Below are 26,583 nucleotides of genomic sequence, written 5' to 3'. Positions count from 1 at the left end.
TTTCTTCCTTTACCAGAAGTCCACATGGCATGCTTCCAATTGTGTTTATCCACTCCAGCTAATTGACAGTCACATAAGTGCAAGTAATGTGAGGTATTATTGTGAGAGATTTCTGTTTGCCTCTTTAATTAAGCAGTTGTTCACAGGTGCATACAGTTACAACAAAATTAATTGATAGCTTTATATCACACTTCTTGAGCCCACTGCTATTTGATGTTTGCAAACACAACTATTAGATTTGTCTTATCTTGCATATAGGGAGTACTTCTTATTTTCTTCTAACAGAGGTTAGGACAGGTTGCCCTAAATACCAGAAAATCTATCAAAGCAGAGAAAGATAATTTTACTAAGAAGGAAACAAAGTGAAATATTTATTTATGCAACATTTTAGCACCACTGAGAAATACAATAGAAGCTTTTTATGTTTCTGTATGCACAGCAAGTTTCCTGAATGTCAAGAATCATTGCTACCCAAACCAAATAGCTTCCTGTGAAGGCTATGTGTTTATCTTTCAATGATACGGAGGAGTTACACACACTTAGAGCAGGCAACTGGCATTTCCTGGGATTAAATTTTATTAGTAGTCATTTTTCACTCTTTTCTGCATTTTATCTGAGTACCAACAAGGCACCTTCCTTTCTCAGTTCATAGTGGGGCTTCCCTCCAAGGAGAAATATAAACAGATGTACTGCTATTAATGTCTCACGTTTGCTAGAAGGAGCAGGAGGTTGGCGTTGGAAGGTATCTGACTCTTGTGGGCTCTTGAACAGGCAGCTGGGTAGAAGGATTAAAGTGTGGCCTCCGAGTGAAACTTCCCGAATTGGAGCCCTGCACTATTATTTATTACCTGTGTGTTATGAGTGAGTGACTTAACTTCTCTGTTCCTCCACTTATCTACAGATGAATAAGGAGCGCTAAGTGTGTACCTCAGAGAAATGTTGTGCCAATTAGGTGAGTGAATGCAGTTAAGTCTTAGACTGGCAAATGCAGGATAACCTATGGCTACTATTAGTAGATTGTGTGATTTAAGCAGTTTATTTAAATGTTTCAGTCTCTGTTCTCAAATCATAACACTGATTTGTTATTTGTATAAAATGTTAAAGGCATGTTAGCAATGTAATTGTTACTATTGTAAAGACTCCTCCACTTTCAAACTCACAAACATGGTGTTTGCAAGAGTACAGCACCTATTTTAACAATGTTATTGATTTCTGGTCATGTGTCTTTTCTTATTATTTCTACTCTCCATCTACTTACCTTCCTCTAATATGGCAGATGGTGAAACAAGTAAAACAAAAAACCCACCAAGCATGTGGAGGGGGTGGCTCTCCTCCTGAAAGGTTTAATAGCCCTAGAGGTTCTGTGTACTACTACATGACTTGTTCTCTTGCCACTTAATAGAAATTTTTTAACATTTTTATGACAAGATCTAGAGAAGATCAAATTAAAGTATACATTTAACCCTTAGGAGAAATTCCACTTGCACATTTGAATTAATGACACATTGGGGTAGGTTGCACTCTCAGATTGCAGGATCATCACTTAGAGGATATAATGTTAAACATGAAGGATTTGATTAGGGATGGGAGAGTTGTTTATCAAACCTTCAAGATGATGAAGTGTTTCACTCTGACCTGGGTGAATGCCCCACGGCAGAACTGATCTGGAGGGTAGCTATCTGGTGTGTATGTGTTCAGAAGCACATGTTGACAATGATCAGCATAAAATCATATTTGAGATGGAAACACAAAAGATCATACTAAACACATGAAATCTGTCATCAGCTCTAAGGAATTAATTTCGAGTCTGGAGGGGAAGATGAAATCTAAAAGGTCAGGAGCCAGACAAACTCAGGAGCGGAGTTGAAAGGTAAGGAGTAGAGCAAGAATAAGGCCAAGAGGGCTTAGCACTGGCCAAAAACAAGACCGGAGGATATGCAGAGCTCCCTCTTGCTGGCACGGTCTACAGGATGTAGGGTTGGATCTGACTGAGTAAAAGGCACTGTATGGATACACACAAAATTGTTATCATAAATATTTTGCTATTGCAAGTTTTGCATTCATCACAGGCTGAATTTTCCTTCTTGATTTTGACTGAAGGCTTGTGAATTTATGGGAGAGAATGAGAGGCTTAGGGAGTTGATGAAAGTAACATATATGCTTCTGCATTTGTAAGCACAGATCAAGTAGAAATAGAAGTTTGGATATGCCAAACTGATATTGGTCAAGACTCAAGATAGTGGCCTATCAGAACCAGGTCCTGGTACCACTTGGACTGGTGCCTTTGGAACCAGACACCAGTTTTCTGGGTCCAGACCTTCTACCCTTATCATCTAATTTATGCATAAATTTAGGACCCCCCAAATCTTCCACACACAAGCATAATCTTTTTCCCAACTCTCCCTCCATTTTAAATTTTTTTTAAAATTTTTATTTATTTATGATAGACACACAGAGAGAGAGAGAGAGAGAGAGAGGCAGAGACACAGGCAGAGGGAGGAGCAGGCTCCATGCACCGGGAGCCCGATGTGGGATTCGATCCCGGGTCTCCAGGATCGCGCCCTGGGCCAAAGGCAGGAACTAAACCGCTGCGCCACCCAGGGATCCCTCTCCCTCCATTTTAATATGCTCTTCCTCACCTATACTTATTATCTACAGCAACTCCTATATCCTAAATATCTTTCCTCAAAATACTTTTTCATCTTGTTGTACATGTCATGGATGACTCGTCTTCACAATCTTCTCATTCTCCCAAGTATGGACTTTCTAGGCACTCAGTGATGAGCCATGGTCTTCAAACACTGAGATTGTTAACTCATCCTGTTTCTCTCTACTCTACCTGTTGTTACCATTTTGAGCAATTTAAATATCTGCATCACAAAGCTAAGGCCATGGCCTAATCATTTCTTGACTCTCTAAAGACCTTTAGCTCTACTCTTTGTTGGTAACTCAATCCTATGAGAGTCTACATTTGGGAATTTGATCACAGAGTAAATGACATCATTTCTGAAATCTTGAACTCTTTTGTTTATTTCTTCTACATTATGCAAATCTTTTACTTAAAGTTTACACTACTTAAATATTCAGATTACTATAACCCACGAGACAGAATAGGATAAAAAAAGACAGGAGGGCTCAGATTCAACCATATAGAAACACATGTGTTGCAGCAGATATTGGGAGTTAGGTTGGTCTTTCATTCACAGATAATTTCACCCCAAACCTCCCCTGAACCCAAATCTTCGTGAGGCGGTAAGAGATAATGAGCATCACGTTACTAGCTCCCTGAACCAAATTGTTCATTTCTCATAGTTTAGGTAGAGCTTGACTGTGTCCAGCTCATAGAGCCACAGTCTGGGAAAATCTGGGGGGCACTGTTTGTCCCTCCACAGAATTAGCACACGGTCAGTCCAGAAAGGATTTCTATCAATGTCAGACTAATCCAGAAAGGTCCTCCAGCAGACTCCTGGTGGAGAGAGTCCAGTGTGGTGGAGAGAAGAGAATCATGGCAGCTCTTCAAGGTAGCATAGATTGGGTGCCCTGGATGACCTTGGCACTTTCATGGTGACCACAGCATGCCTCATCTTGCACATTTATTTCAGTACAAAGGAGCAAAGAACTTGTCTTATTCTTCACTTTGTCCAAAAGCTGCCATTTCTCTCCTGTGGAAATCCAGGAGATGTGCTGCTAGCAACCATCACAGCTCTGACTTCTTCACTTCCTGTTTTCTAATGAGGCAGTGTCTGGTTTTTACCCTGTTTTCTTAAAGAGGGGGAGGGGAGAGGAGGGTGTTCTGGATTTATTCCATCATTAAACTCTAATCTTCCAAAAAAATTGAAATTGAGTCAAGAAAAAAAAAAAAAAAAACAGAGAGAGGAAGAAATAGAGTAAAAAAAATAAATAAATGTGAAGAAAAGAAAATAAGGCCAGAACCAACGTTAGTATACATGAGTATACACCCCAAGTCTAGTTGGTAGAGATGAACTGATGCCCAAAACAAAGAGGAAAATTTGATCACAGTTCCTGTAAGGGAAACACAATTCTTGTAAAGTAAACACAGTGCATTGTTGTGATCTCCTTTAGGTGTGATAAAAGTAAAAATGTCTTCAATATCTCTAGGGTTAGTCCTGCTAATAATTGTTGCTTCTTAATATACTTCTTATTATGTGCCCTAATGATGTCAGTACCATTGTCTTGAGAAAATGCAGTAAGAGCAATCTTTATTAACTCAAAACAATGTGTTATAAATATGTAGCTGGACTGACCCCAGGATAAAATTTAGAATACCTGCAATAATCTGTAGATCATATATCTTTCATGAATATTATTTCTTGAAATGAATCTTTGAGAAGGTTTGGACACCAGAGAGTTCAAGGTTAATATTGTTTGACTAAAAAAAAAAAAAAAAAAAAAAAGGAAAATATGAGAATTCTATGTTGCAGTTTAAAAGTGGAGTTATATACTTGACTCTTGACTAACAGAGGATAGACCTGAAATATATTTCTCAAAACTAGTCAGACCACCTTTGTTTGGAGGTGAGCCAAAGGAGTGACTGTGAGAAGGATAGAGATTTCTTTGAAAAATGTTTCTGCCTCCGCTTCAACAAATAGACAGATAGCCCAGGTGATTTCCAAAATGGTAGCTGATAATTCTCCCCCCTCTGCCTCCCACCATGACCATAAAACATCTCACATAAAGTATCTATAAAATATATCTCGTTTTAAACAATGTAACTCCTGGTGAACCTTCAAGATAGATTAATTGGCAAAATGTAGCCATAGATAACTGAATGATTTGACCTGTTACACAGAAGTGTTGGATATAAGCCAGTTATGGCTGGAGGACATCTGCCAAAACTTATGATTTGAGTTTTGAATAGTTGATCCTATGCCACTATTTCTGACAATAATTAAAAGGCAGAATCAATTATGTGTTGAGGTCATTTCTAGTACATGACAATCAAACCGTTTCATCAATGTAGAAAGGAATACTTTCCCTCCTATTTCTCAATATCAGGGTGGTATGTAGATAATGGATCCAAAAATAGAATGAAGTTAGTAAGGTACAAAGAATAGAATCTAAAACACATTGTTGTTTTCTCATTGGAAATCATTTTTTTTTATCTCTCAAGCGATCATGCCAGAAGACTTTGTCATTTGAGGGATATTAATATGGAGATTTTGTGTGAGCAACAAACTATCCCTCTACCAAGGGCATCTACAGCTAACTTGCTCACTGATTCAAAGAGCAAAAGAAGGTCATAAAAGTTACAAACATTATTAAGTCATTTTGGCTCTCTACAATCCAAGCTGCACATTCAGTTACCACTCCCGAAGTGCTTTGTAAGGCACCCGACATGTAGTAACTGCTCAGTCTTACTTAGTTGATTAAAGGTTGGGCTCTGTGATAAATTGTGGATCATGGAGTCTGAAGTTCACTTATTCTTATATAGAATAGCATCTTGAGAAATCTAGATTTGTAACTTATCAAAGAGAATACTGGAATGAAATTTAAAAAAAAAACTTAATATAAGCTTTACATTTATATAAATATACAGATTTATGCATATATATATATATATATATATATATACATATTTCAGAAGAATAGCAAATGATAGCCCTTTTCAATATAGGACAGATTACACGTTAAGCTCATCTATGGGAGATCTTGGCCACAGGGTAAAACAAAGATAGATAAAGGATCAAGAATACCTATCAGTGAATATGTAGCTTTCATAATTCTAAAAGCAGGAAGATTTTTACCATAAAACATTTGAATTTTTAAATTAGATGTTCTATATAAAGAACAGGTTCAATCAACAAACAACCTGAATCTAAAAGATAAAGGAAACACATTTACATTATTAAGCCAGGAAAAATAAAAATTTCACTTCTGAGAATTCAGTACCTATTTAGCTTCCTTAATCACACTCACTGGAGTTGTTATGGACTACAAAATCCGAGAATCTGTATCATTTCTCATCTCAATAAACAAATCTAGCTTCTCCAGGGAGGATTTATTATACCTAAGCTTTCCAGTTAATATCAGAAGCTTTTGGTACAACTTAAATTTTCTTAACTATTTTATGGGCGTTTTATGATTTGTGAATTTGTTTTAGCTTCCCTAACCAAGTTGCTTCTGAAGAGCTGCATTATCCTGAGATAGTACAAAGACTTTAAGGGTGAAGCTGTAGATAGTTTCAAGGGTATCAATTTTCACAGCCTCAACTTGTATACATTCTCTTTTCTACAGTGGATTTGCCTGAGAAATGCCTATGAAGGGGGCTGATTTCTCTTTTGGATTTCCCCTTTCAGCATTCCCCTCAGCTAGCTTCATAAAGTTAGGCATAGATGGCACTGATCTTGAATCTAATTAAGGTGCATTACCCCCAGGTGTGAAACCCTCAGGGAGCCAAACAAATGGACTACGAGGACTACTGTGTGTGTGTGTGTGCGCGCATGTGTGTGTGCGTGCGTGGGCTCTTGCATACACACACATGCACTTCCAGAAAGAAAATGGCTTTAATGACCATTGTGGTAAAGACTTTGCAAGACAAATAGAGCCCAATTCTTGGCTTTGAACAAATCTAAGAAGGATTTTGTAGTATAGTCAGCTGAAAATCATTTGAAATATCAATGAGAGCCACTGTGTAATAGTTTGCAATGCACCTCAGGATGATTTTATTTTATTTATTTATTTTTTTTAATTTTTTTTTTTTAATTTTTATTTATTTATGATAGTCACACACAGAGAGAGAGAGGCAGAGACATAGGCAGAGGGAGAAGCAGGCTCCATGCACCGGGAGCCTGATGTGGGATTCGATCCCGGGTCTCCAGGATCGCGCCCTGGGCCAAAGGCAGGCGCCAAACCGCTGCGCCACCCAGGGGTCCCGTGATTTTAAAGAATCGTGTAATATAACCAAGGTCAGCTTCATGGGTATAAAACCTCACTATTGCATCAGACCCTATGGTCAGAGGGCCTTGTGCTTGGTTTATTGTCTCTGCTGTTAATATCTTGAACATTTAAGCAATTTAATCTTTGAACTTGTGTTTTGCGAGTGAAGTCTGATGGGACAATGAAGCATGACAATGAGCAAAGGATACCCTCACTTAATATGTGTGTCTACCATTTCTTGCTGGCCCCTCTTCACAGAGTTTGTGGTGTCCCATCAACACTGAATTCTGGGGAGCCCTTGATGCCTGGGAGTTCAGCAAAACTTAAAGCAACTACATTCTAAGTGTGTTGCATCAACAACTGAGTCGATGACGGCATTGATGTCTCTAGAAGGCCACTCCTTCCACTTGAATCAGACCTTGCATCAGATGCAGAAGGGAGGTGATGAAAAGACAATCTAACAAAATCGGGACCCTATCATATATTTTCTTATTTGTGTTATTTCCTTCTATTGATCAGTTGCTTATGCTGAACGTGATGGCATTGAAGGAAATGGAAAGACAGGGCAACTTGTAGCCTTTCCTTTCAGTCTTTCCTTATTCAGTTGTAAGCCAATGGTAGAAAAGGTGTGCACATTAAAACAAAGCAGGAAAACAAAAACAGTTGAGGTGATTTGTGCAGTTTTTCTACCATTCTGGTAAGAATAAAATACATGTGTATATATGAGCTGCAAAAGATAAGCTATAATTTCATTGATTTGGCATACAAATAAAATGTTTTTATATTTGCATGCAAAACTGTCATTGCATAATATAAAGATTAATGGTGAAATTCAGGCTAATAATTTAAGATTTTAATTTGTCTTTTCTTAGAGTGACACTAAGTAGCAAATAAAAAAAAACTTCATGATATGTTAAGAGAGAGTCTGTGGAGTAAATTAAAAAGCTTTGTATTTTACTAACTGTAACATCACTTTATTCCTCCTTTCTGAACAAGGGGCCCACATTTTTGTTTTTGCACTGGACCCAACAAATTATTTATCTGGCCCTGGACACTATTTTAGCAAAACATCCACTTCCATCTACCTCTTTATATGCATGAATAAGTAAACAAAGTTTACCATGCTTTTAATTATAAAAATAAAAGATTGGAATGAAATTAATTTTGAAAACTATCACATTCTAAAACCAATAGTTACCCAAGGGTAGGAGAAATAGCACCATTCTCCTCTTTAAGAGCTGCATTTTCAATAAAAATTTTCCTTGAGTATTTAATAATTACCTCTAAGGATATATAATTTATAGTTTTGGGTAATTATACAAAAAAACAATGCTAATCCAATCCAAAATAATTTTAAATATTGAGAGCTGGTCACAAAAATTAAGAAGTAACATTAATTTAAATTTGTAGACAGTCTTGTTGCAGAGAAGTACAATAAATGATCAATAAACAAGATTCAATTTCAAAATGCTTAAAATACTTCACATTGTGGGAAAGTTCACATTACAGATCACTTAGCTTAGAACTGCAAATATTTGTAATCTCATACCTTCTCAATCAGGTGTCAGGTGTGGCTGAGCTAGGCGACTCTGGCTCAGTGTCTGTCACAAAGCTACAAGCCATGGGCCAACCATTTCATCCCCCTCGTAGGGCTCTACCTGTGGGAGTTGAGAGGGCTCAATTCCTCTCAGCTGTTGGAAGGAGGGCCTGAGTTACCCTTTGCTTATTGGAGGAAGATATGTTTTGGTTCCTAACTAGCTGAGGCTCTCTGAAGAGCAGCTGCATTATACCAAAATGAGCAAGTGTGAACCACCAGAGACTGGCAAGACTGAAACCATTGTCTTTTTGAAACCTAATCTCAGAAGTGACATTCCATATCTTCTGCTGCATTTTGTTCATTACAAGTAAGCCACTGAGTCCAGCCCACACTCGAGGGGACAGGATTACACCATGTAAGGGCCGCAGGAAGAAGGAGTTTGGGGACATCTTCAAGGCTGCCTTTGACAACTGAATAGGGGAAATTTTTTTTAAGACTCTTAAATAAATAAGACAATCTCAAGTTCAAATATTTTTATGTCCATTTCATTTTTCTCTAATCTTAGTGAGTATAAGTTATTCTAATGGCATGAGAAACAACAAAACAAAGACTATTAAAGTCTTTAAGGAATAGAGACTTTCTCACTTATGAAGCAGCTCTGTAAATACATCTAGCCACGAAAATAATTTTATGATATGATATGTTACAAACTGTTTTAAAAACATGTAAAACCTATTTATAATATCCTTTATAAAAAAGGTATAACCATCTTTTTTGCATACATAAGTATACATGTTATATATATATGTATGTATATGTGCTATTAGTATATACATTGTATATAGTATGTACATGATTTCGTGTGTGTGTGTGTGTGTGTGTGTGTGTGTGTGTGTTGAGTTATGGGTTGAACTGTGGCCCTTGACTTGGAATCTGTGAATGTGACCTTATTTGGGAAAATTGCAGATGTAATTAAGTTAAACATCTTGAGATCATTCAGGATTTAGGGTGGGCCCTAAATCCAATGACGTGTGTCCTTACAAGAGAAAGAGGGAAATCTGACACAGAGAGATGTGGAAAGAAGAAGCTTATATGAAGACAGAGTTAGAGACTGGAGTGATGTCCCTATAAGCCAAGGTCCCTGAGGACTGCTGGCAGCCACCAGAAGTCAGAAGAGAAGCAGGTAATCGATTGTCCCTCAGATACTCCAGAAGAAAACAATGCTGCGGAAACCTTGATTGGGGATTTTTGGCTTCCAGAACTGTGACAGCATATATACATTTCTGTTATTTTAGGTTATCCAGTTTGTGGTAATTCGTTGTTATATATATAATATATATATAATATATGCATTATGTATTTTACATATATATATGATATAGAGAAAGAGAAGTACTATATACAGAGAGAAAGCTCTATAAAGAGATATTTAGAGGCTAAATTATTTCTCCTGTCTATGTACAGATGCTCCATCATAACACATAACAGCACACAGGATGATGCCCAGTGTTATAATTTCACTGTGAATCTCATACCATGACCCCTGGCTAAATCCAAGACCTATTCTTCCCAATTCCATCACCTTTTCTTCCTCCCTTTTCTGCTTCCCTCCTGGTCCTCCTGGCACTGCCTTGCTCCCCTATCCCATCAGGCCCACAGTGTTCTGGGTGGCATATTAATTCTGAATCCCCACAGTGAAAGCTGTAGAGCTCCACAGGTGTGGGGACTCCATATTTCCAACAAGGATGCTGTGTGCTTTTGGATTTGCTTCTCCCTTTGCATGACTTTTACTGTATCTGCCACCAAGTGGTACGCTGTGAAACTACAACTTGATATGGAGAAGTCACATTGGCCATGTGGATGACACACACATGTGGGGGCCCTTTTAAGTGTTGCCCAGTATCAGCAACTGATCAATTATTGATCAGCGAATGCAAGCTGGAAAGCTGTAAAAATGATGACAAGCTGTTCCTTAAAAAGAATGTTACACTGCCAACATGAACATCTCTATCCTGAGAAGAGTGTTTAACATAAAGATTTCAATTCCATGGGTCCAATATACCTTAGCTAGTAATTAGTCCCAATCAGGATCTTAATCTTCAAAAGTTAAAAATAGAACTACCCTAGTGTCCAGCAATTGCACTACTAGATATTTATCCAAAGGATGCAAAACTAGTGATTCAAAGGGGCACATGCATCCCAATGTTTATAGCAGCAATGTCCACAATACCCAAAATATTCCAGTGGGAAACATTAACAAGGATTTACCTTTGTCAATAGTAGTACAAACATAAGTACAATTCACATATTTTTATTATTATTATTCTTTCTTTTAGATACTAGCTGGCTTTTTTATCCTAAGGTAACATACAAAATGATAAACATATTTTACATCTATTTCCTTATTTTTAATTTTATAGATATAGGGGATATAATTTATTTATTTATTTAAATTTTTAGTTAAATTCAATTTAGTTAACATACAATGTATTATTAGTTTCAGGGATAGAATTTAGTGATTCATCAGTTTCATATAATACCCAGTGCTCGTTACATTAAGTGCCCTCCTAATGGCCATCACCCAGCTATCCCATCCTGCCACCCACTGCCCCTTCAGTAACCCTCAGTTTGTCTCCTACAGTTAAGAGTCTCTTATGGTTTGCCTCCTTCTCTGTTTTCCTCTTATTTTCTTTCCCCTTCCCTTCTCTAATAATCATCTGCTTTGTATCTCAAATTCCACATATGATTGAAATAATATGGTATTTGTCTTTCTTTGACTTATTTCACTTAGCATAATACCCTTTAGTTCTATCCAAGTTGCTCCAAATAGTGAGATTTTGTTTTTTTTTTAATATATTTTTTAAATTTTTATTTATGTATGATAGTCGCAGAGAGAGAGAGAGAGAGAGGCAGAGACATAGGCAGAGGGAAAAGTAGGCTCCATGCACCGGGAGCCCGACGTGGGACTTGATCCCGGGTCTCCAGGATCGCACCCTGGGCCAAAGGCAGGCGCTAAACCGCTGCACCACCCAGGGATCCCCGATTTTGTTCTTTTTGATGGTTGAGTAATATTCCATTATATACATATATATACATACCCATATATATATACATATATATATATATCATATCTTCTTTATTCTAATATAGAAGAATAAAGATATATCATATCTTCTGTTGATGCACATCTGGGCTCTTTCCATATTTTGGCTATTGTGGACATTGCTGCTACAAACATTGGGATGCATGTGCCCCTTTGAATCACTATTTTTGTAACCTTTGGATAAACATTTAACAGTGCAATTGCTGGGCAATAGGGTACTTCTATTTTTAACTTTTGGAGAGACCTCCATACTGTTTTCCAGAGTGGTTGTACCAGTTTGCATTCCTACCAACAGTGCAAGAGGGTTCCCTTTTCTCCACACACTGGCCAACATGGATAAACACACTTTTTAAAAGCATCTAAAGAAGAGTTAGTACAAAACTATTCTATACTTTAATCAACAAAAGAAATACCTATTAGTTTTGTGAGATTAAACAAAAGTTTTAAAAGATTCCTTTAGACTATGTCAATTGTATAAAATGATTTCTCAAAGCATCATACCTATACATACAATTTCCAAGGGTAATAAACCATTTAACTCTTCCCTCAGTGTACACATACACATTTTGCTAGAAAAAAAAAAGATCTATTTAAATACATTTAAGAAGCATAGGAGGGAGTATAATCGTGTAATGTATAGTATGATACCATAACCCATCACATTACCTTATTTCTAAATACAGTGTAAACCAAGAATATCTTCTCTCCTTATTGCTTTCTCACAATCTTGCAGTCTTCTGCAGAAAATATGAGGCTTAGGGATGCTGATTCTCACTACATGTGAAAATAACACTAGATTAAGACTCGTAGGTCTTACTTCAAACTGCCACTTACCAGTTATAAAGCTTTGTTAGTTTTGTTATCTGTGAAATGGGGAGGATACTTGCCTGTTTACTTGTTCTCACTATCAGATGAAACTCTCCCTACCCCAGGCTTTGTGCTAGCAGCGTGTTGATGAACAGGATAGATGTAAGTTTCTGTACTCATCCAACTATCCTAACTGGGGATCTAACCAATTAAACTGGTGGTTACTCACCATCCTATAGGGAAAATGAAATGAGATAATGGGTATGAATGCACTTTACAACCTGTGGAACATTACACTAATGGGAATGCTCAGTATTTGGGGATTGCTAATAGAAAAGAAAATCCTAGATGGGACTGGGATCAGTTACCACCAGTCACTGCCTCATTAGTTACTATTTACTGCCCTGATGTCCTGAATTAAATTTATTAAATTGTTTCCTATCACCTATTGGTGAGGATTGTGTTATCAATATTTACACCCTAAATTGTTGTGGCTATCATTCTCTTCTTTAAGGAGAAGGTGTTCTGGAATGGAACGGAAGGAAAAGTTGAAAAATGCTCTGTTTCATCATCATGACTGAATCAAAAGAGAGTCAGGAGGAACATGAGTCACATCCTTGCCACTTTCTCAGGCTTTATTTTTTTATTTTTCCCTGGCACTTCCTCAGCTTTCTCTCAGTCCTTAGAGCCTGTACTTTTGAATTTAATTGCTCCGTGGTATCTCCTGGAGAGACCTTTAAAATGCCTCCCCATGGCCATTTTTACGATTGTCATTTCTTTTGCTGAGAAATAAAATTCCTAAGATCTGTCAGAGTATATTGGGCAAGGAAATAATTATTAGTAAGATAGTAATAATAATGATGAATAATAATAAATATCCTCCCATTTTGTAACACTTGTTCTGTTTTTATCAGAATACCGAATTACCTTGTCTGGTAAACAAGAGTATGGTTGACTACCACCTAAAAAAAAAACTTTAATACGTATTTTAGGAAGAATTCCTTCCAGAAGGTCAGATTCCAGAGGCCTACTTACTAACAAATGAATTTTTTTCCTTAAAGCTCAATGTCTTCTTCTATAATATGGGAGCATTGATAACTTTTTTCTGTTGTGGAGAGTAAATGATAAAATGGATATAAAAGTCTTTTGTGGGGTGCCTGGGTGGCTCAGTCGATTAAGTGTCTGCCTTCAGCTCAGGTCGTGATGCCAGGGTCTTGAGATCTAGCCCCACATCAGGCTCCTTGCTCAGCAGGGAGCTTGCTTCTCCCTCTCCCTCTGCCTGTCCCTCCCCCTGCTTGCGCTCTTTCTCTCTCTGTAAAATAAATAAATAAATAAATAAATAAATAAATAAATAAATAAATAAATTTTTTTTTAAAGTATTTTGTGAATACAAAATCCTATGCAAATCTAGGTTACTATCATTCTGTAGGCATGTTCTCTCTAGCTGTTAACATCCGTGACCAGCCCCAGTAGACTGTTTTAAATCCTTAGGTCAAGTGCTTTGGAAAGCATCCATAGTTAGGGCTAGAATCTATGCCCATAGTTTCCTATTTTTCTGAGAAAATGGAAGCAATAGGAAGGAAACCTTCTTAGACTTTACAACATTGACCACCCACCAGTATCTGCACCCACATCTGCTTCCTGCTTCTTACCACAGACCCAACTGTCTCTGCTTCTATCTACAGCAAGCCCCGCAGTTTATGCCTACATCCAACCTCTTCTTCCCTTGTCCAGAATAACACCCTGGGAGTCCTCCCTCCCTTTATCTTTATCACCTCTCTTTATCTCTTTATGTTTCATTCTCTACTTGATCATTCTCATCAGCAAGTAAACATCCTGATGTAATCTCTTATTGTACGATTATACTGTTCTCTTCATCTTGCCTGCCCTCAGCAGCCACCTTGTGTCTTTGCTCCACTTGAGGCGAGACTCTTTGGAAAAAGTCATCTGTTTTTATTTTCTCTCAACTGTCTGCTCCCATTCTGCCTTAAACTCATTCTAATCTGACTTGCATCTACTGAAGCTGCTCTGGTCAAAAGCCACATTGCTAAACCTAAGGGTCAATTCTCAGCTCTCATCTCCCTGAACTGTTAGAGGCATTTGAAACAATTGATCACTCTTTTTTCTTGATATACTTTCTTGTCTTAGATTTTTTTGTACACTGAACTGGTCTTCTTTCTACTCTGCTGGTCCTCTGCCTTCTCAGCCTTCTTTGCTGGTTCTTCCTCCCAGACCACTTAATCGTGGAGCACAGGTATTTGGACATATCTCTTCTTCATCTATACACATTCCTTTGGTATCTCCAATTTCATGGTTTTAAATTCCATCTAGATGTTGAATATTTCCAAATTTCTACTTCCATTCCATACCTTCCCCTATGCTATTAAATTCAACTGCCTCCTTGACATTTCCACTGCTTTATATGATAAACATTTTAAACTCAACAAGTCCAGTTTGGAACTCTTGATTGCTTCTTATCCCAAATCTGTTCCTTCAGCAGCTTAATCCATCCCAAGTGGTGGCAATTCTGTTTGTTTTACCTCAGACCCAAAACCTTGGAATTATCCTTCCATTCTCATACCCAATGCCTTCCTTCCCAGGAATCTTTGGGTCTATCTTTAAAATATTTCTGGAATTAAGTCACTTTTTCCATTGATACCATCCTGATGTGAGCCACCATCATTTCTTGCCTGATTTGCTTAAATAGTCTCCTATTTGGTCTCATTTCTTTTACCCTTGATCTTCTATGGTGAATTCCCAGTACAGAAGGCAGAGTGATCCTATAAAACATAAGTCAGGTCATGTCAATCTCATGCTTACCATCCTCCAATGACGGCCTTTCCTCCCACCCCCCCCCCCTTTTTTTTTTACAAAGGCCAAATTCCTTACAGTAGCCCATGACACCTACATGATCTAGCACCCCAGTTCCTGTCGAATTCTTCTCTGACCTCCCTTACTCTGTCTATCCCAGATATACCGACTTGCTTGAAGTTCCTGAGTATGCCAGGCAGAGTCCCAATTTAGGAGCATTTTACTGGTTGCTCCCTCTTATTTACTACTCTCCCAGCTGAAGTTAACCTGCTTTCACCTTTAACCTTTGCTCCTCTTATTTATAAGGCCTACACTGACAACCACTCATCTGACTACCATTCTCTATACTTTCATCTACTCCCCCACCCTTTTATAGCACTTTTCACCTTGTAGCATGCAACACAAATTATGTATTTACAATGTTTGTTGTTTGCGGATGATTTCCCCCCATTAGAATATAATAATGATATGGGGCAGAATCTTTGTTTTGTTCACTAAAGATCCTAGGACAGTGCCTGACACATGGTAAAGACACAATAAATATTTTTGAATGAAAGGAAAAAAGGATGTGTTACAACAATTCATCCTGTATATTAAATGGACTTTAATAGTTTTTCTCAATTACTCAATTGTTAATTCCTTTAAGGACAGGGGCATTTCATCTCTGTATTCTCATGAGTAAATGATGGAGTAAAATGAGAAGGGAGGGAAGATGGATGTTGAGTGCTAATTACATTACTGCTCTTAACTTTATTCACTATTTGGATGCTTCTAGAAGAGTTTTGAGATTACATTAACACAGCCCTGGAGGAAGGAAATTCACACATAGTCAAATAACCCTATAGAACACATTTGTTAAGGCAAAAATAATACAACATTAAAAATATTTGGGGATTTTTCATGCTTATAAGACATTAGATTTATGTTTAAAATTTTTCATCAATATTAATAATACAATCCAGTAGCTATAGATGAGATTTTACACAAGGTAGCCATTAATTTATACAGATATTATCTCATAATGACCTTGGAAATTTTGGTTTCTATTGCTATTGGACAAAATTTTATAATGCAAAAGTATTATGCTATATGTCAAGTTAGCTTTCGATTAAGTTTAATATTACTGAAATAACTACATCTGCTTTCCTCTCACTGTGATGTTTATCACCTAATAAAAATGCTAAAGTTACCAAGGAAAGATGTTTAATTTGTTCTCACTGCTCAGTTGTATGTTGCATCCTATTTTGTAGTAAATGGCATAATGTCCCAAGTGGGCTGCCATACTGTCAGATACATTATTTATACATAACATTACTGGTTAATCAATGAACAACAAATGCAGTAGCCTTTTCTTTTCCTCTTTATTTTTAAAGTGATAGCAGGATGAAGTATGCAGAAAAATATTCAATTTTTCCAATATTAAATAATCTTTGATGATTTTAAAAAAAGTGACGTCTACAAATACGAACATAATAATTAAACCACATGCCCTAGTGCATTCTAATGAAGGAGAACAATTAACTAGTCAAATCTAAATATGGTTGCTATTTTTTCTAGCAAGCTGTGGTGAAAGCACCTTTTATTACAGACTACAAACTACTAAATAAATAAGATTTCCCCCCCAAAAGGATGTATAAAATTCATCCTAGAAAAAATGATTTGAAAGAATATTAATTGTCCATTTAAAATCATAAATTCTGTATCAAACTGAGTTGACGGCAAACAAAGGAGAAATTGCTTTATATGGATTGCATACCTCTTTTAAAACCTTATTAAATTTTTTTTAATTTAAAAAATAAAAATAAAAACTTATTGATAGTTCGGCAATGAATCAAAATATGTTCAACTTCAATTCATATATGGATAAAACTTCAGCTCTTTTGGTAGTTCCTTCTACAACTTACATTTTGTGTTAATAAGACAGCACAATTGGGATAAATTTGCCTTGTGTTCAGGCATTCTTCTTATCTACCAGAAATAATATTATAAAGTTAAAAGATTTTAGTGGGGGTGGTTACAATAGATGAATTAGCTTTTTCCTAAAAGAAAATTCTATTTTTTTGTGGAAGGATGAATATGAAATGAATATTAAAAACTTAATTATATAATATAAAAATAATAGCAATAATTTATTAAAGTAGAGAAAATGACACTGTATTGTTTGAGCTATTTAGGAGCAAACATATAAACAAATATCCAGCTGGATTTTCATAGTGTAGGTAACCACCTAATCCGCTAAGGTTCTTCAGATGTCCAATTTCCAAGAGGAGGCCTAATGCACCAACAGCACATTTGAAAAAAGAGACAAAGAAATATATGTATTCCGCAGTATTGAGCCCCACTATGTGCAGGGCATTGAAGTCACATATGTATATTCTCTTAAAAGTGAATTTCAAACGTCTCCGGATTTAATTAGGTACAATTAAATATATTAAAAATTTCCCAAGTGTATAAACATTTTTTTTCTGTGAGAATTACAATAGCATTTAGAAGCCCATATTTTTTAAAAAAGGAAATAGAAAAGAAAGATGGTTTGTTTTTCATTTAGCTCATTCTGCTGTGTTTTTATTAATAGAAGTTTTAGATCGATACCAAATATTCTGCTCAGTTCCAGTGATTGAATATGAATACATTATGTGCATACAAAAATAGTGATAATCTAAGTTGATACAATAGTTCATTCTGCATTAGTGTCCTAGATGGGACAATGTTAAGAAGCAATTTAAATGAAATTCATTTAAATGTCAGCTCTCATGCTTGTGATTTTTCTATAATTGGTTATTTAATTAAAATAATTCTCATAGTCATTAATTTAGACTAAAACTTGCTGTGCACTGACATGTTTTAATTACATGGTATTAACAAAATTGATATGCTTTAAAAAAGCATGGTTAAATTTTAAACAAGAATAAATTAGAAATCTCATAGATCATCCTATTTAGTGTATTTATGAGAAAGTCGGTCATTTTAAATGTTTATTGCAAACAAAGTCACACCATTATTGTGCACACGTTGCAGTTTATATCCCGTGTCCATTAGAAAGATTTGGTGCACACACAGGCTCCCCTTCTTTGATGTCTTTAACAATGTATGAAGGAAACCTAATATTAGCTGAAAACCACAAAACAACCCACAGATAGATGAAGAGTTAATGCGTATGTGATACAGACACTCCTGGATATTTTAGATAAATAAATCATTTCCTACATAACAAGATAACTTTAAACTTATATTAAAAGATTAAAAGAATACATGATTTTGTTAGAACCACTTTTGTAATCTTCCTTGCAAGACAAAAGAAATAGGTATATTGTTTCAGCCTTATTTGTTTAAAAAAAATTAGTTTTCACATTACATTGGTGAGGTTACGTTTGTGACCAGTCACATTCTCATTTCAATCTTTGTCAAAGGACTAGATAAATATTTTACCCTTTTCAAATCGCAATTACAATCTTTGTCAGGAGTATGAGAAATCAGAATTTTAGTGTTTTCTATGAATTAGAGGACTTCTATATTGCTTTGACCTTTTTAATATTCTGTAATTTAATTGGATGGACAGTCTACTTTTACTCAAGATTGCCAGTCTTCCCATTTAATAAACTTACTGACACAAGAAATGGCTGCTGCTTCTTTGTTTCCTGAGTGGAAGCTTTGGGACTGGTTAAAACATTGCTTTTGCCAACTAATATTTTTCCATTTCCTTTTGAGATTTAAAACTTTTCATGTGGCCAGATGGGTTCCATTACTTTGTGTTTTCCATATATGACAGTGGAGAAATCATGTTTCTAATCCAATTTCTTCACCTTCTCTGGCTTCAGTCTAGGGCTATGAACAGAAAAGCCCATAGTGTGATGCCCAGTGCATGATACGAAAAAAGAAGAGAGGAGACATTTGCTTACATCTTATCTCGGCCTGTGTTTACATGTTTTTACACACTGGGCACAACTAGGGTACATCTATTATTTTAGATCATCTTCACTGTCAAGTTGGACATGGTATTGGTGGTCCTGAAGACACAGGAAGAAAAGAAAATAGTCATTAACATTTTTGGTTTTTGTAACTTAAGTTCCATTTAGATCCATCTAAGTAAGTGAAAACTAGTTTACAGAATTTATTCTGATTCTTCTCTTCATTCTTATGGTCTCAATCCCTGTATGTTTCTTTCTCCTTCTAAATATTATAAAACTCCATATTATAAATAGGTTGACAAGAAGAGAAGAGAAAAAATTGTCTTGGTTTTTACTTCAGTTTCAAGATTACAGAGGTAGGAATAAGTATATATTTTTTCTTCCCCATATTTCCCTGTGAAGTGAATTGATTCAGTTTTCAATATGATGGAAAACAATATATTAATCTGTTGATGCGGAGAAGCTATTAATTCCTTAAAGTATATTTGAATAATGTTTGACTTATAATAGTTGCTCAATAAATATTGGTTGCTTGAAGGTCAGTGACTGCATATAACGATAATAAGCACAAAGTTCCAATTAGGTCTCTTAATGAGATGAGAGAACACAATCATTTTTGAAGTCGGAAATGAGCAGATGTAGAGAGAAGCCCACAAGACCTTAATCTCCATAGATCTATTTTCCTTGATTCACAGTAGAAACGCTATGATCCAAGTATGCTGACTCACTGCTCAGATCTTTTCATTCTCAGATCCTTTCTTGTTCCCTTATATCGCTATTAAAATGAAAAAAAAAAACCAATCTGTTTTGTAATTTGTGCTTTTTGCACAACCGAAATGAATCTTTTAAAGCTTAACACCCGGATTCATGACAGGTGGTGAAATAGCAGAGATTTGAATCCTGGCTCTGACGCCTCTGAGTTCCATGGTCTTTAACAAATTATTTCTTTGGAAGATTATCTTAACAATTGTATTCTCTCCAATAATATCTACCTCATAGGGCCAATGATTGGTTACTACTATCATCTGACGTTTTTCATCCCTTTATTAGAATTCTTTTTGCAGTCCTAACAGTTTTTCTATCTGCCTTCCGTTTTATTCATTATAAGAATGAAGAAGCTTTGTGGACTGGCTGTCCAGTTGACATGGGCAGTGTTCTAGGATAACTCCAGATATGCTTAATGGTACTGTTGTGACTGATGTGAGATTCACCCATGTGAGCCATGATTAAACACATTATTTGGAAACTACCCCCAAGAATAAAAGGCAATATTTTTTTTCAAACTAGAACATTTCCTTTAAATCATAAGTCCATGGTTTTAACTGGCAGTGGTCATGAATAGGCATAAGACTATTGCCACAGAATGTTGAGAATTATTCAGAAGATTATGCCATCATTATAGAATCTGTGAATCAGGAGCATGCTAGTGACACTCTAATGTAAACAAGAATTATGGAGAGTGTAGTAAAAGCCAACAAAACATCTGCATGGCTATTTTAGAGGGGGAGAAAAGAATTAAACTTCTTTTCCCAAGTCCAGGAATTTACACAAAAGACACAAAATTTAGCCAGATGTTTAGATATGCTGTTGAAAGGATAAAGAAATATGTACCCATCCTTATCCACTTTTTGCAGTGAAAATGTATCCTAAAGTAAAGGAAAATTAATGCTTAATCTTAGTTCCATATCACCTTCTGCAATAGGCATACCTCTCTTGATAGTGATTCCCTAGTAAATTGTATCTTATAACATCATCATAATGATGTATATACTTGGTACAATGTGAATAATTCTTTCTAATTTATGTTTTGTAATAAAAGACTTTATTATGTTTGATTTTAATAAAATGCATCAGATGATTAAATTTAGTGATAGTTTACATTAAACAGGACTGAGATGTAATATGGATCAGCAATGAACTGTCATCCATATATCCACAGGCCTACAATTTTTATCTTTCCTTTCTGTGTTCTTTTACCTACTTTTCCTCTTCCTTTTTATAAACAGTGAGCAGCAGAGATGGAGAGAAATAGCAATAGTGATTAAGATGAGATAATATAATTAACTCTAGTAGCTTCATAGCAAATTTTGGGTATCCTCGCCATATTGAAAGAGTGTCAACCTCAGGACAGTTACATATACAAGATGCAGAGATGCATATCGCAAATTTAAATTGAATACCCCACATAACTGATTTTTTAAAATAATTGTGGATATTCCTAAAACAGAGCTTCTGTAGATGGACTCAAATGATTTATTGGGGAAAAATAGGTAAATGATAAGAGCAGATAGTTCACAGAAAATATTTGCAAGTTATAATAAACACAGGAGAGATGCTCAAGTCACCAGGAACCTGAGAAATTAAAACCAAAATATTGAAATGACAGTTTCTGATCCATCAAAGTAGCAAAAGTTAAAAATATAAATAATATATAGTTTTGGTGAGGATGTGAGGAAACGATCATGTGATTCATTTTATTAACACTATAGATAAAAACTTTAAAATGTGTATATGCTTTGATCTAACAATTTGACCTTTAGATATCTATTCAACAGAAAAATATTCACCTGTGTGCACAAACAGGCATGTAAAAGCCAACCATTGCAGTACAATGCAGTGAACTTTTATAGACTTAGAAAAAACAGAGAAATCGTTTTTTGGAAGCCTCTTCTATTTATATAACTTTGTGAGAAAAAGAACACATTGAGAAGATTAAGTAATTAAATCTGGATTCTTGATTTAGAGGTGAGAAGCATTAGGAAGGTCATTATAAAATTTTTTTTGAAAGATGGCATTAAAGGAGTACCTGGGTGGCTCAGTGGTTGAGCATCTGCTTTTTGGCTCAGGTCATGATCCCAGGGTCCAGGGATCGAGTCCCTCATTGGGCTTCCCACAGGAAGCCTTGCTTCTCCCTCTGTCTATGTATCTGCCTCTCTGTGTATCTCTCATAAGTAAATAAAATCTAAAAAAAAAAAAAAAAAAAAAAGAAAGAAAGAAAAAGAAAGATTGTACTAAAAATTCCTTGCTGGGTAGCCCCAGTGGCCTGGGGGTTTAGCACCGCCTTCAGCCTGTAGTGTGATCCTAGAGACCCGGGATCGGGTCCCATGTGCCGGGCTCCCTGCATGGAGCCTGCTTCTCTCTCTGCCTGTGTCTCTGCCTCTCTTTCCCTCTGTGTCTGTCATGAATAAATAATAAAATCCTAAAAAAAAAAAAAATCCCTTGCTCACTAAAGTTTCATTTGCTAACAACTTTCAGATGTCGAAACTTAGGGTGTTTAAAGTTATTTCTGGAACACCTTATGTGTATCAATAAGGAACTTCTGCATTCCTCAATTGTGACTAGTAAAAATATTTGCCAGTCTCATCAAGCAAACTTCTCCACAGTAGAAAGAAGAGAACATTTCCTTCCTTTGCCCTGGCTGGGTAGAGAGGAATTAGTCAGAAACTAATCTATTTATTTATTCAAGAAAGTTATATTACACATGTTTGTGTTTGGATGCTCTCAGGTACACCCTGGGGAAACAAAGAGGAAGACATATTTCTGTTTTTAAGACATTCACAGTATAGAAATATAAATGATTATATGTGTAATTGGTGTGACCAGCACCATTCCTTAAGTATTAAAAGGCTACCATCTTTTTTTAAAGTTAAAATCTGCTCAGATAATATTTGCCCAAAATATTCATCATGTTCAGTGTAAGTATTTATAAGTATTTGGGGCTTCCAGACCTATCCATAAACAGTCCAAGGACAGGAGAGGGCTTCCTCAGTCCAGAGGTACCAGTCCTGTTTCCAGTTGCTCCTTAGAGAAGGAACTGAAGAACTTATTTAGTACTATTCAAGGAAAAGATTTTTATTAATCTTTCAACCTTTTTCCTGTTTGTGACTCAAAAGCAATGGCTGTAAGTGCAACAGCCCTTTTATGATCACGAGGTAATGAGTATGAGGACCAATGTCTACACTTAATGATGGAGAAACCCTGGATCCCAGGTGATCATTGTCACTCTGCCCTGGATGACTAGTCTCCAGACTTCCAGTTATCAGACAGAAAATAATTCTTTTTTTTTTTTCAGGCAGAAAGTAATTTTTATCACTTAAAGCTACTATCATATTGAATTTGATGGTATTTGTAGATGATTGAGATTCATATTGATACATCTTGGAACTCCTAACAATATAGTTTCTTCACTTTAAATAAGCAAAATAATAATGATAGTAATAATGATAATAATAATAATAATGTTTTGGAAAGAGTGGTGACATGGGTAAATTAATTTGCCTTTTCTAGATATTCTTTGGGGCTGAAGAGAGAGAGCAACAGAAGATTCTTAGAAGCCAGTGTTTGAGCCTCTGTGGTAAAAATTTTTCATGAGAAACTTGGTGGGACAACAAGTAACAAACCAGGGTCAAGAAAAATGGAATTGTCTGAGAGAGTTTGTGAAATTTTAGTTATCAACAGAGGCTACTTCTGGGTCAAGTGACGAGACTGCAGACAGAGAAAAGACTGTGTTCAAAACCTGTGCGAAGAAGGATACGGTCAACAAAACTAAAAGACAACCTACAGAACGGGAGAAGATATTTGCAAATGACGTATCAGATAAAGGGCTAGTTTCCAAGATCTATAAAGAACTTATTAAACTCAACAGCAAAGAACAAACAATCCAATCATGAAATGGGCGAAAGACATGAACAGAAATCTCACAGAGCAAGACACAGACATGGCCAACATGCACATGAGAAAATGCTCCGCATCACTTGCCATCAGGGAAATACAAATCAAAACCACAATGAGATACCACCTCACACCAGTGAGAATGGGGAAAATTAATAAGGCAGGAAACCAAAAATGTTAGAGAGGATCCGGAGAAAAGGGAACCCTCCTGCACTGTTGGTGGGGATGTGAAATGGTGCAGCCACTCTGGAAAACTGTGTGGAGGTTCCTCAAAGAGTTAAAAATAGACCTGCCCTACGACCCAGCAATTGCACTGCTGGGGATTTACCCCAAAGATACAGATGCAATGAAACGCCGAGACACCTGCACCCTGATGTTTATAGCAGCAATGGCCACAATAGCCAAACTGTGGAAGGAGCCTCGGTGTCCATCAAAAGATGAATGGATAAAGAAGATGTGGTTTATGTATACATTGGAATATTACTCAGCCATTAGAAATGACAAATACCCACCATTTGCTTCAACGTGGATGGAACTGGAGGGTATTATGCTAGTGAAATAAGTCAATCGGAGAAGGACAAACATTATATGTTCTCATTCATTTGGGGAATATAAATAATAGTGAAAGGGAATAGAGGGGAAGGGAGAAGAAATGGGTAGGAAATATCAGAAAGGGAGACAGAACATAAAGACTCCTAACTCTGGGAAACGAACTAGGGGTGGTGGAAGGGGAGGAGGGCGGGGGGTGGGGGTGAATGGGTGATGGGCACTGAGAGGGGCACTTGATGGGATGAGCACTGGGTGTTATTCTGTATGTTGGCAAATTGGACACCAATAAAAAAAATAAATTTATTATTAAAAAAGAAAAAAAGAACCTGTGCAAAGAAAACACCACTCCTCTGGCACTCCAGGTTGGTAGCTTGGACAGTGTCCAGAGGCAGCCTCTTTGGCATGACCACCGGCCTTCTCACAAGGGACACCATCAGCAGAGGCAGAAGCAGGGCCCTGCAGGGAATAGATGAAAAAATGCTAGAGCCAGAACAAAGGGGTAGACTCCACGTAGTGAGGAGGCTGGCAGTCTGTCTTGTGAGCATGTGAGAAACGTCCCTTTAGGAACTCTCACTAGTAACAGAGGGACATTTTGAAGTGCACTGAAATTAAGTTTTTCCATAGGTTGAGGAACTTGATCCTTTGCATTTGGTTACAGATTCATGGGTATTTCAGTACAGCCTTTTGATGGGGCAATAATCCCTCTGACCCAGGGTTTTTAGATTTATTTATGCTCCTCTAAAACTGAGATGTTTGTGTGGTGTGTGTCTATATTCTTTGAATAATTTTGCAAGTTGCATTACAATCATTTGATGGAATATCTACTTCTCTTGCTACCTTAGCTTGTTATTCATTATTTATCTGAGTTTTTACCTATTTAATCTTTATGATTTCTTCCTCACCCTTCTCAGATCCATGCCGTACTCTGCAACCAGATCTTGTCAGTTCCATATCTAAAACCTTTCAATTATTCTCTTTTGCCTAATAAGGTCCAAGTTAGATAATTTCCATAATTTTCCCTTTGCTGCCTTTATAACAATATTCCCAAAGTGCTCCCTTGCACCCCAGCCATGTAAGCACCCCCTGAATATTTTGTGTCCTTTATCTCTCTGGCAAATTCTTTTCTCATTGTGTGGAATTCTATTTTTTTCTTTTTGCCTACTTCGCTTACTCCCACAGATTTTTCAAGCACATTCCCAAAGTGGTTTTCTTTATTAAGTCTTTTCTGAGACCAATCAGGGAGAATTAGTTATACCCAGTGCTGTGCTCCTATAATAATGTGTGCACATCCTTATACTGAACTCATCACTTAGTATTATAATTATTTGATTGCATGTCTCTTCCATTATATCATGAGTTCCTTGAAGGCAACTAATTTGATTTTTGACCTCTTTTTAAAACTAGCTTCTAAATAGTAGGTGTTTAATAATTTTAATTATATAAATGAATGACTCATACTCTCTAAAATGAACTCTACACCAAGTCTTGTTATATCTACAGGCCAAGTATTTCTCAGTTTGGTTTGTTTTTCTCTATTCCAACCACTACTACCATAGATTAGAATTTCATCAGCTAGCTTCAGGATTAATTCCATAGCCAATACTTTTGTCTTCCTTCCATCAGAAGTGTTTTAAAAAGTGAAATTGGGGTACCTGGGGGGTTTAGTCAGTTAAGCCTCTAACTCTTGGTTTTGGCTCAAGTCATGCTCTCAGGGTCATGATATGAAACCCCAATGTAGGGCTCCAAGCTCAGTGAGGAGTCTGCTTGAAGATTCTCTCTCTCTGCTCCTCCAGGGGGCACACTGGCTCTCTCTCTCTCAAATAAATAAGTAAATCTTTAAAAAAGTGAAATTATTTGAGCAAATTTGTGGTTTCAGAAAAGCAAGCCTGGTGGCTTTGTAGAAATTGGACTGTGGTTCATGAAGGAAGAAGAAAGCAAGCCAGTCTGGTTTTCACACAGCTATGAGTCGTTTTTCTAAAACCCACAATTCTCACATAATTTCCTTATTTAAAATATTCAAATGGAAAATTATGAGCTTCAACATATGGTTTCTCACCTAGTTTTTGTTGAGGTTATTAAATTCACATAGAAAGGGAAAAATTAGGGTTACAAAAGGAATTAATGCAGAGTTTTAGCTAATTGCCTCAAGTTTGGTGTTTTCATTTAGTCAGTAGAGATGATCCCGATAGACCAGAGGGATGCTTTGCCTTCCACTCCTCCACTGTTCAAGACACCAGTGGAGGAAAACAGATTTTTTCATTTCATACCCGTCATCAGGTACACTTAGTAAGATACTTACA

General features: G+C 36.5%; 2 long non-coding RNA genes across 2 annotated transcripts in view; one reads left to right on the top strand and one right to left on the bottom strand.

The window, feature by feature from the left end:
* The window catches only part of LOC140608381 (uncharacterized), a 57,119-nt gene extending 48,454 nt beyond the window's left edge, over nucleotides 1-8,665 (bottom strand). Inside the window, exon 1 of the long non-coding RNA XR_012010396.1 lies at nucleotides 8,447-8,665. This is a non-coding gene — a long non-coding RNA (uncharacterized lncRNA). The remainder of the gene's footprint in view (nucleotides 1-8,446) is intronic.
* LOC140608382 (uncharacterized) lies at nucleotides 618-23,529 on the top strand. Its single transcript, XR_012010397.1, has 3 exons — nucleotides 618-742; nucleotides 902-952; nucleotides 23,351-23,529. It is a non-coding gene; the product is annotated as an uncharacterized lncRNA (long non-coding RNA).
* Nucleotides 23,530-26,583: the final 3,054 nt, after the last annotated feature.

The sequence above is a fragment of the Canis lupus genome, chromosome 17 (assembly GCF_048164855.1).
Source record: "Canis lupus baileyi chromosome 17, mCanLup2.hap1, whole genome shotgun sequence".
Taxonomy (NCBI): Eukaryota; Metazoa; Chordata; class Mammalia; order Carnivora; family Canidae; genus Canis; species Canis lupus.
Note: the sequence above shows the minus strand (reverse complement) of the source record. Positions and strands in the feature narration are given on the sequence as shown.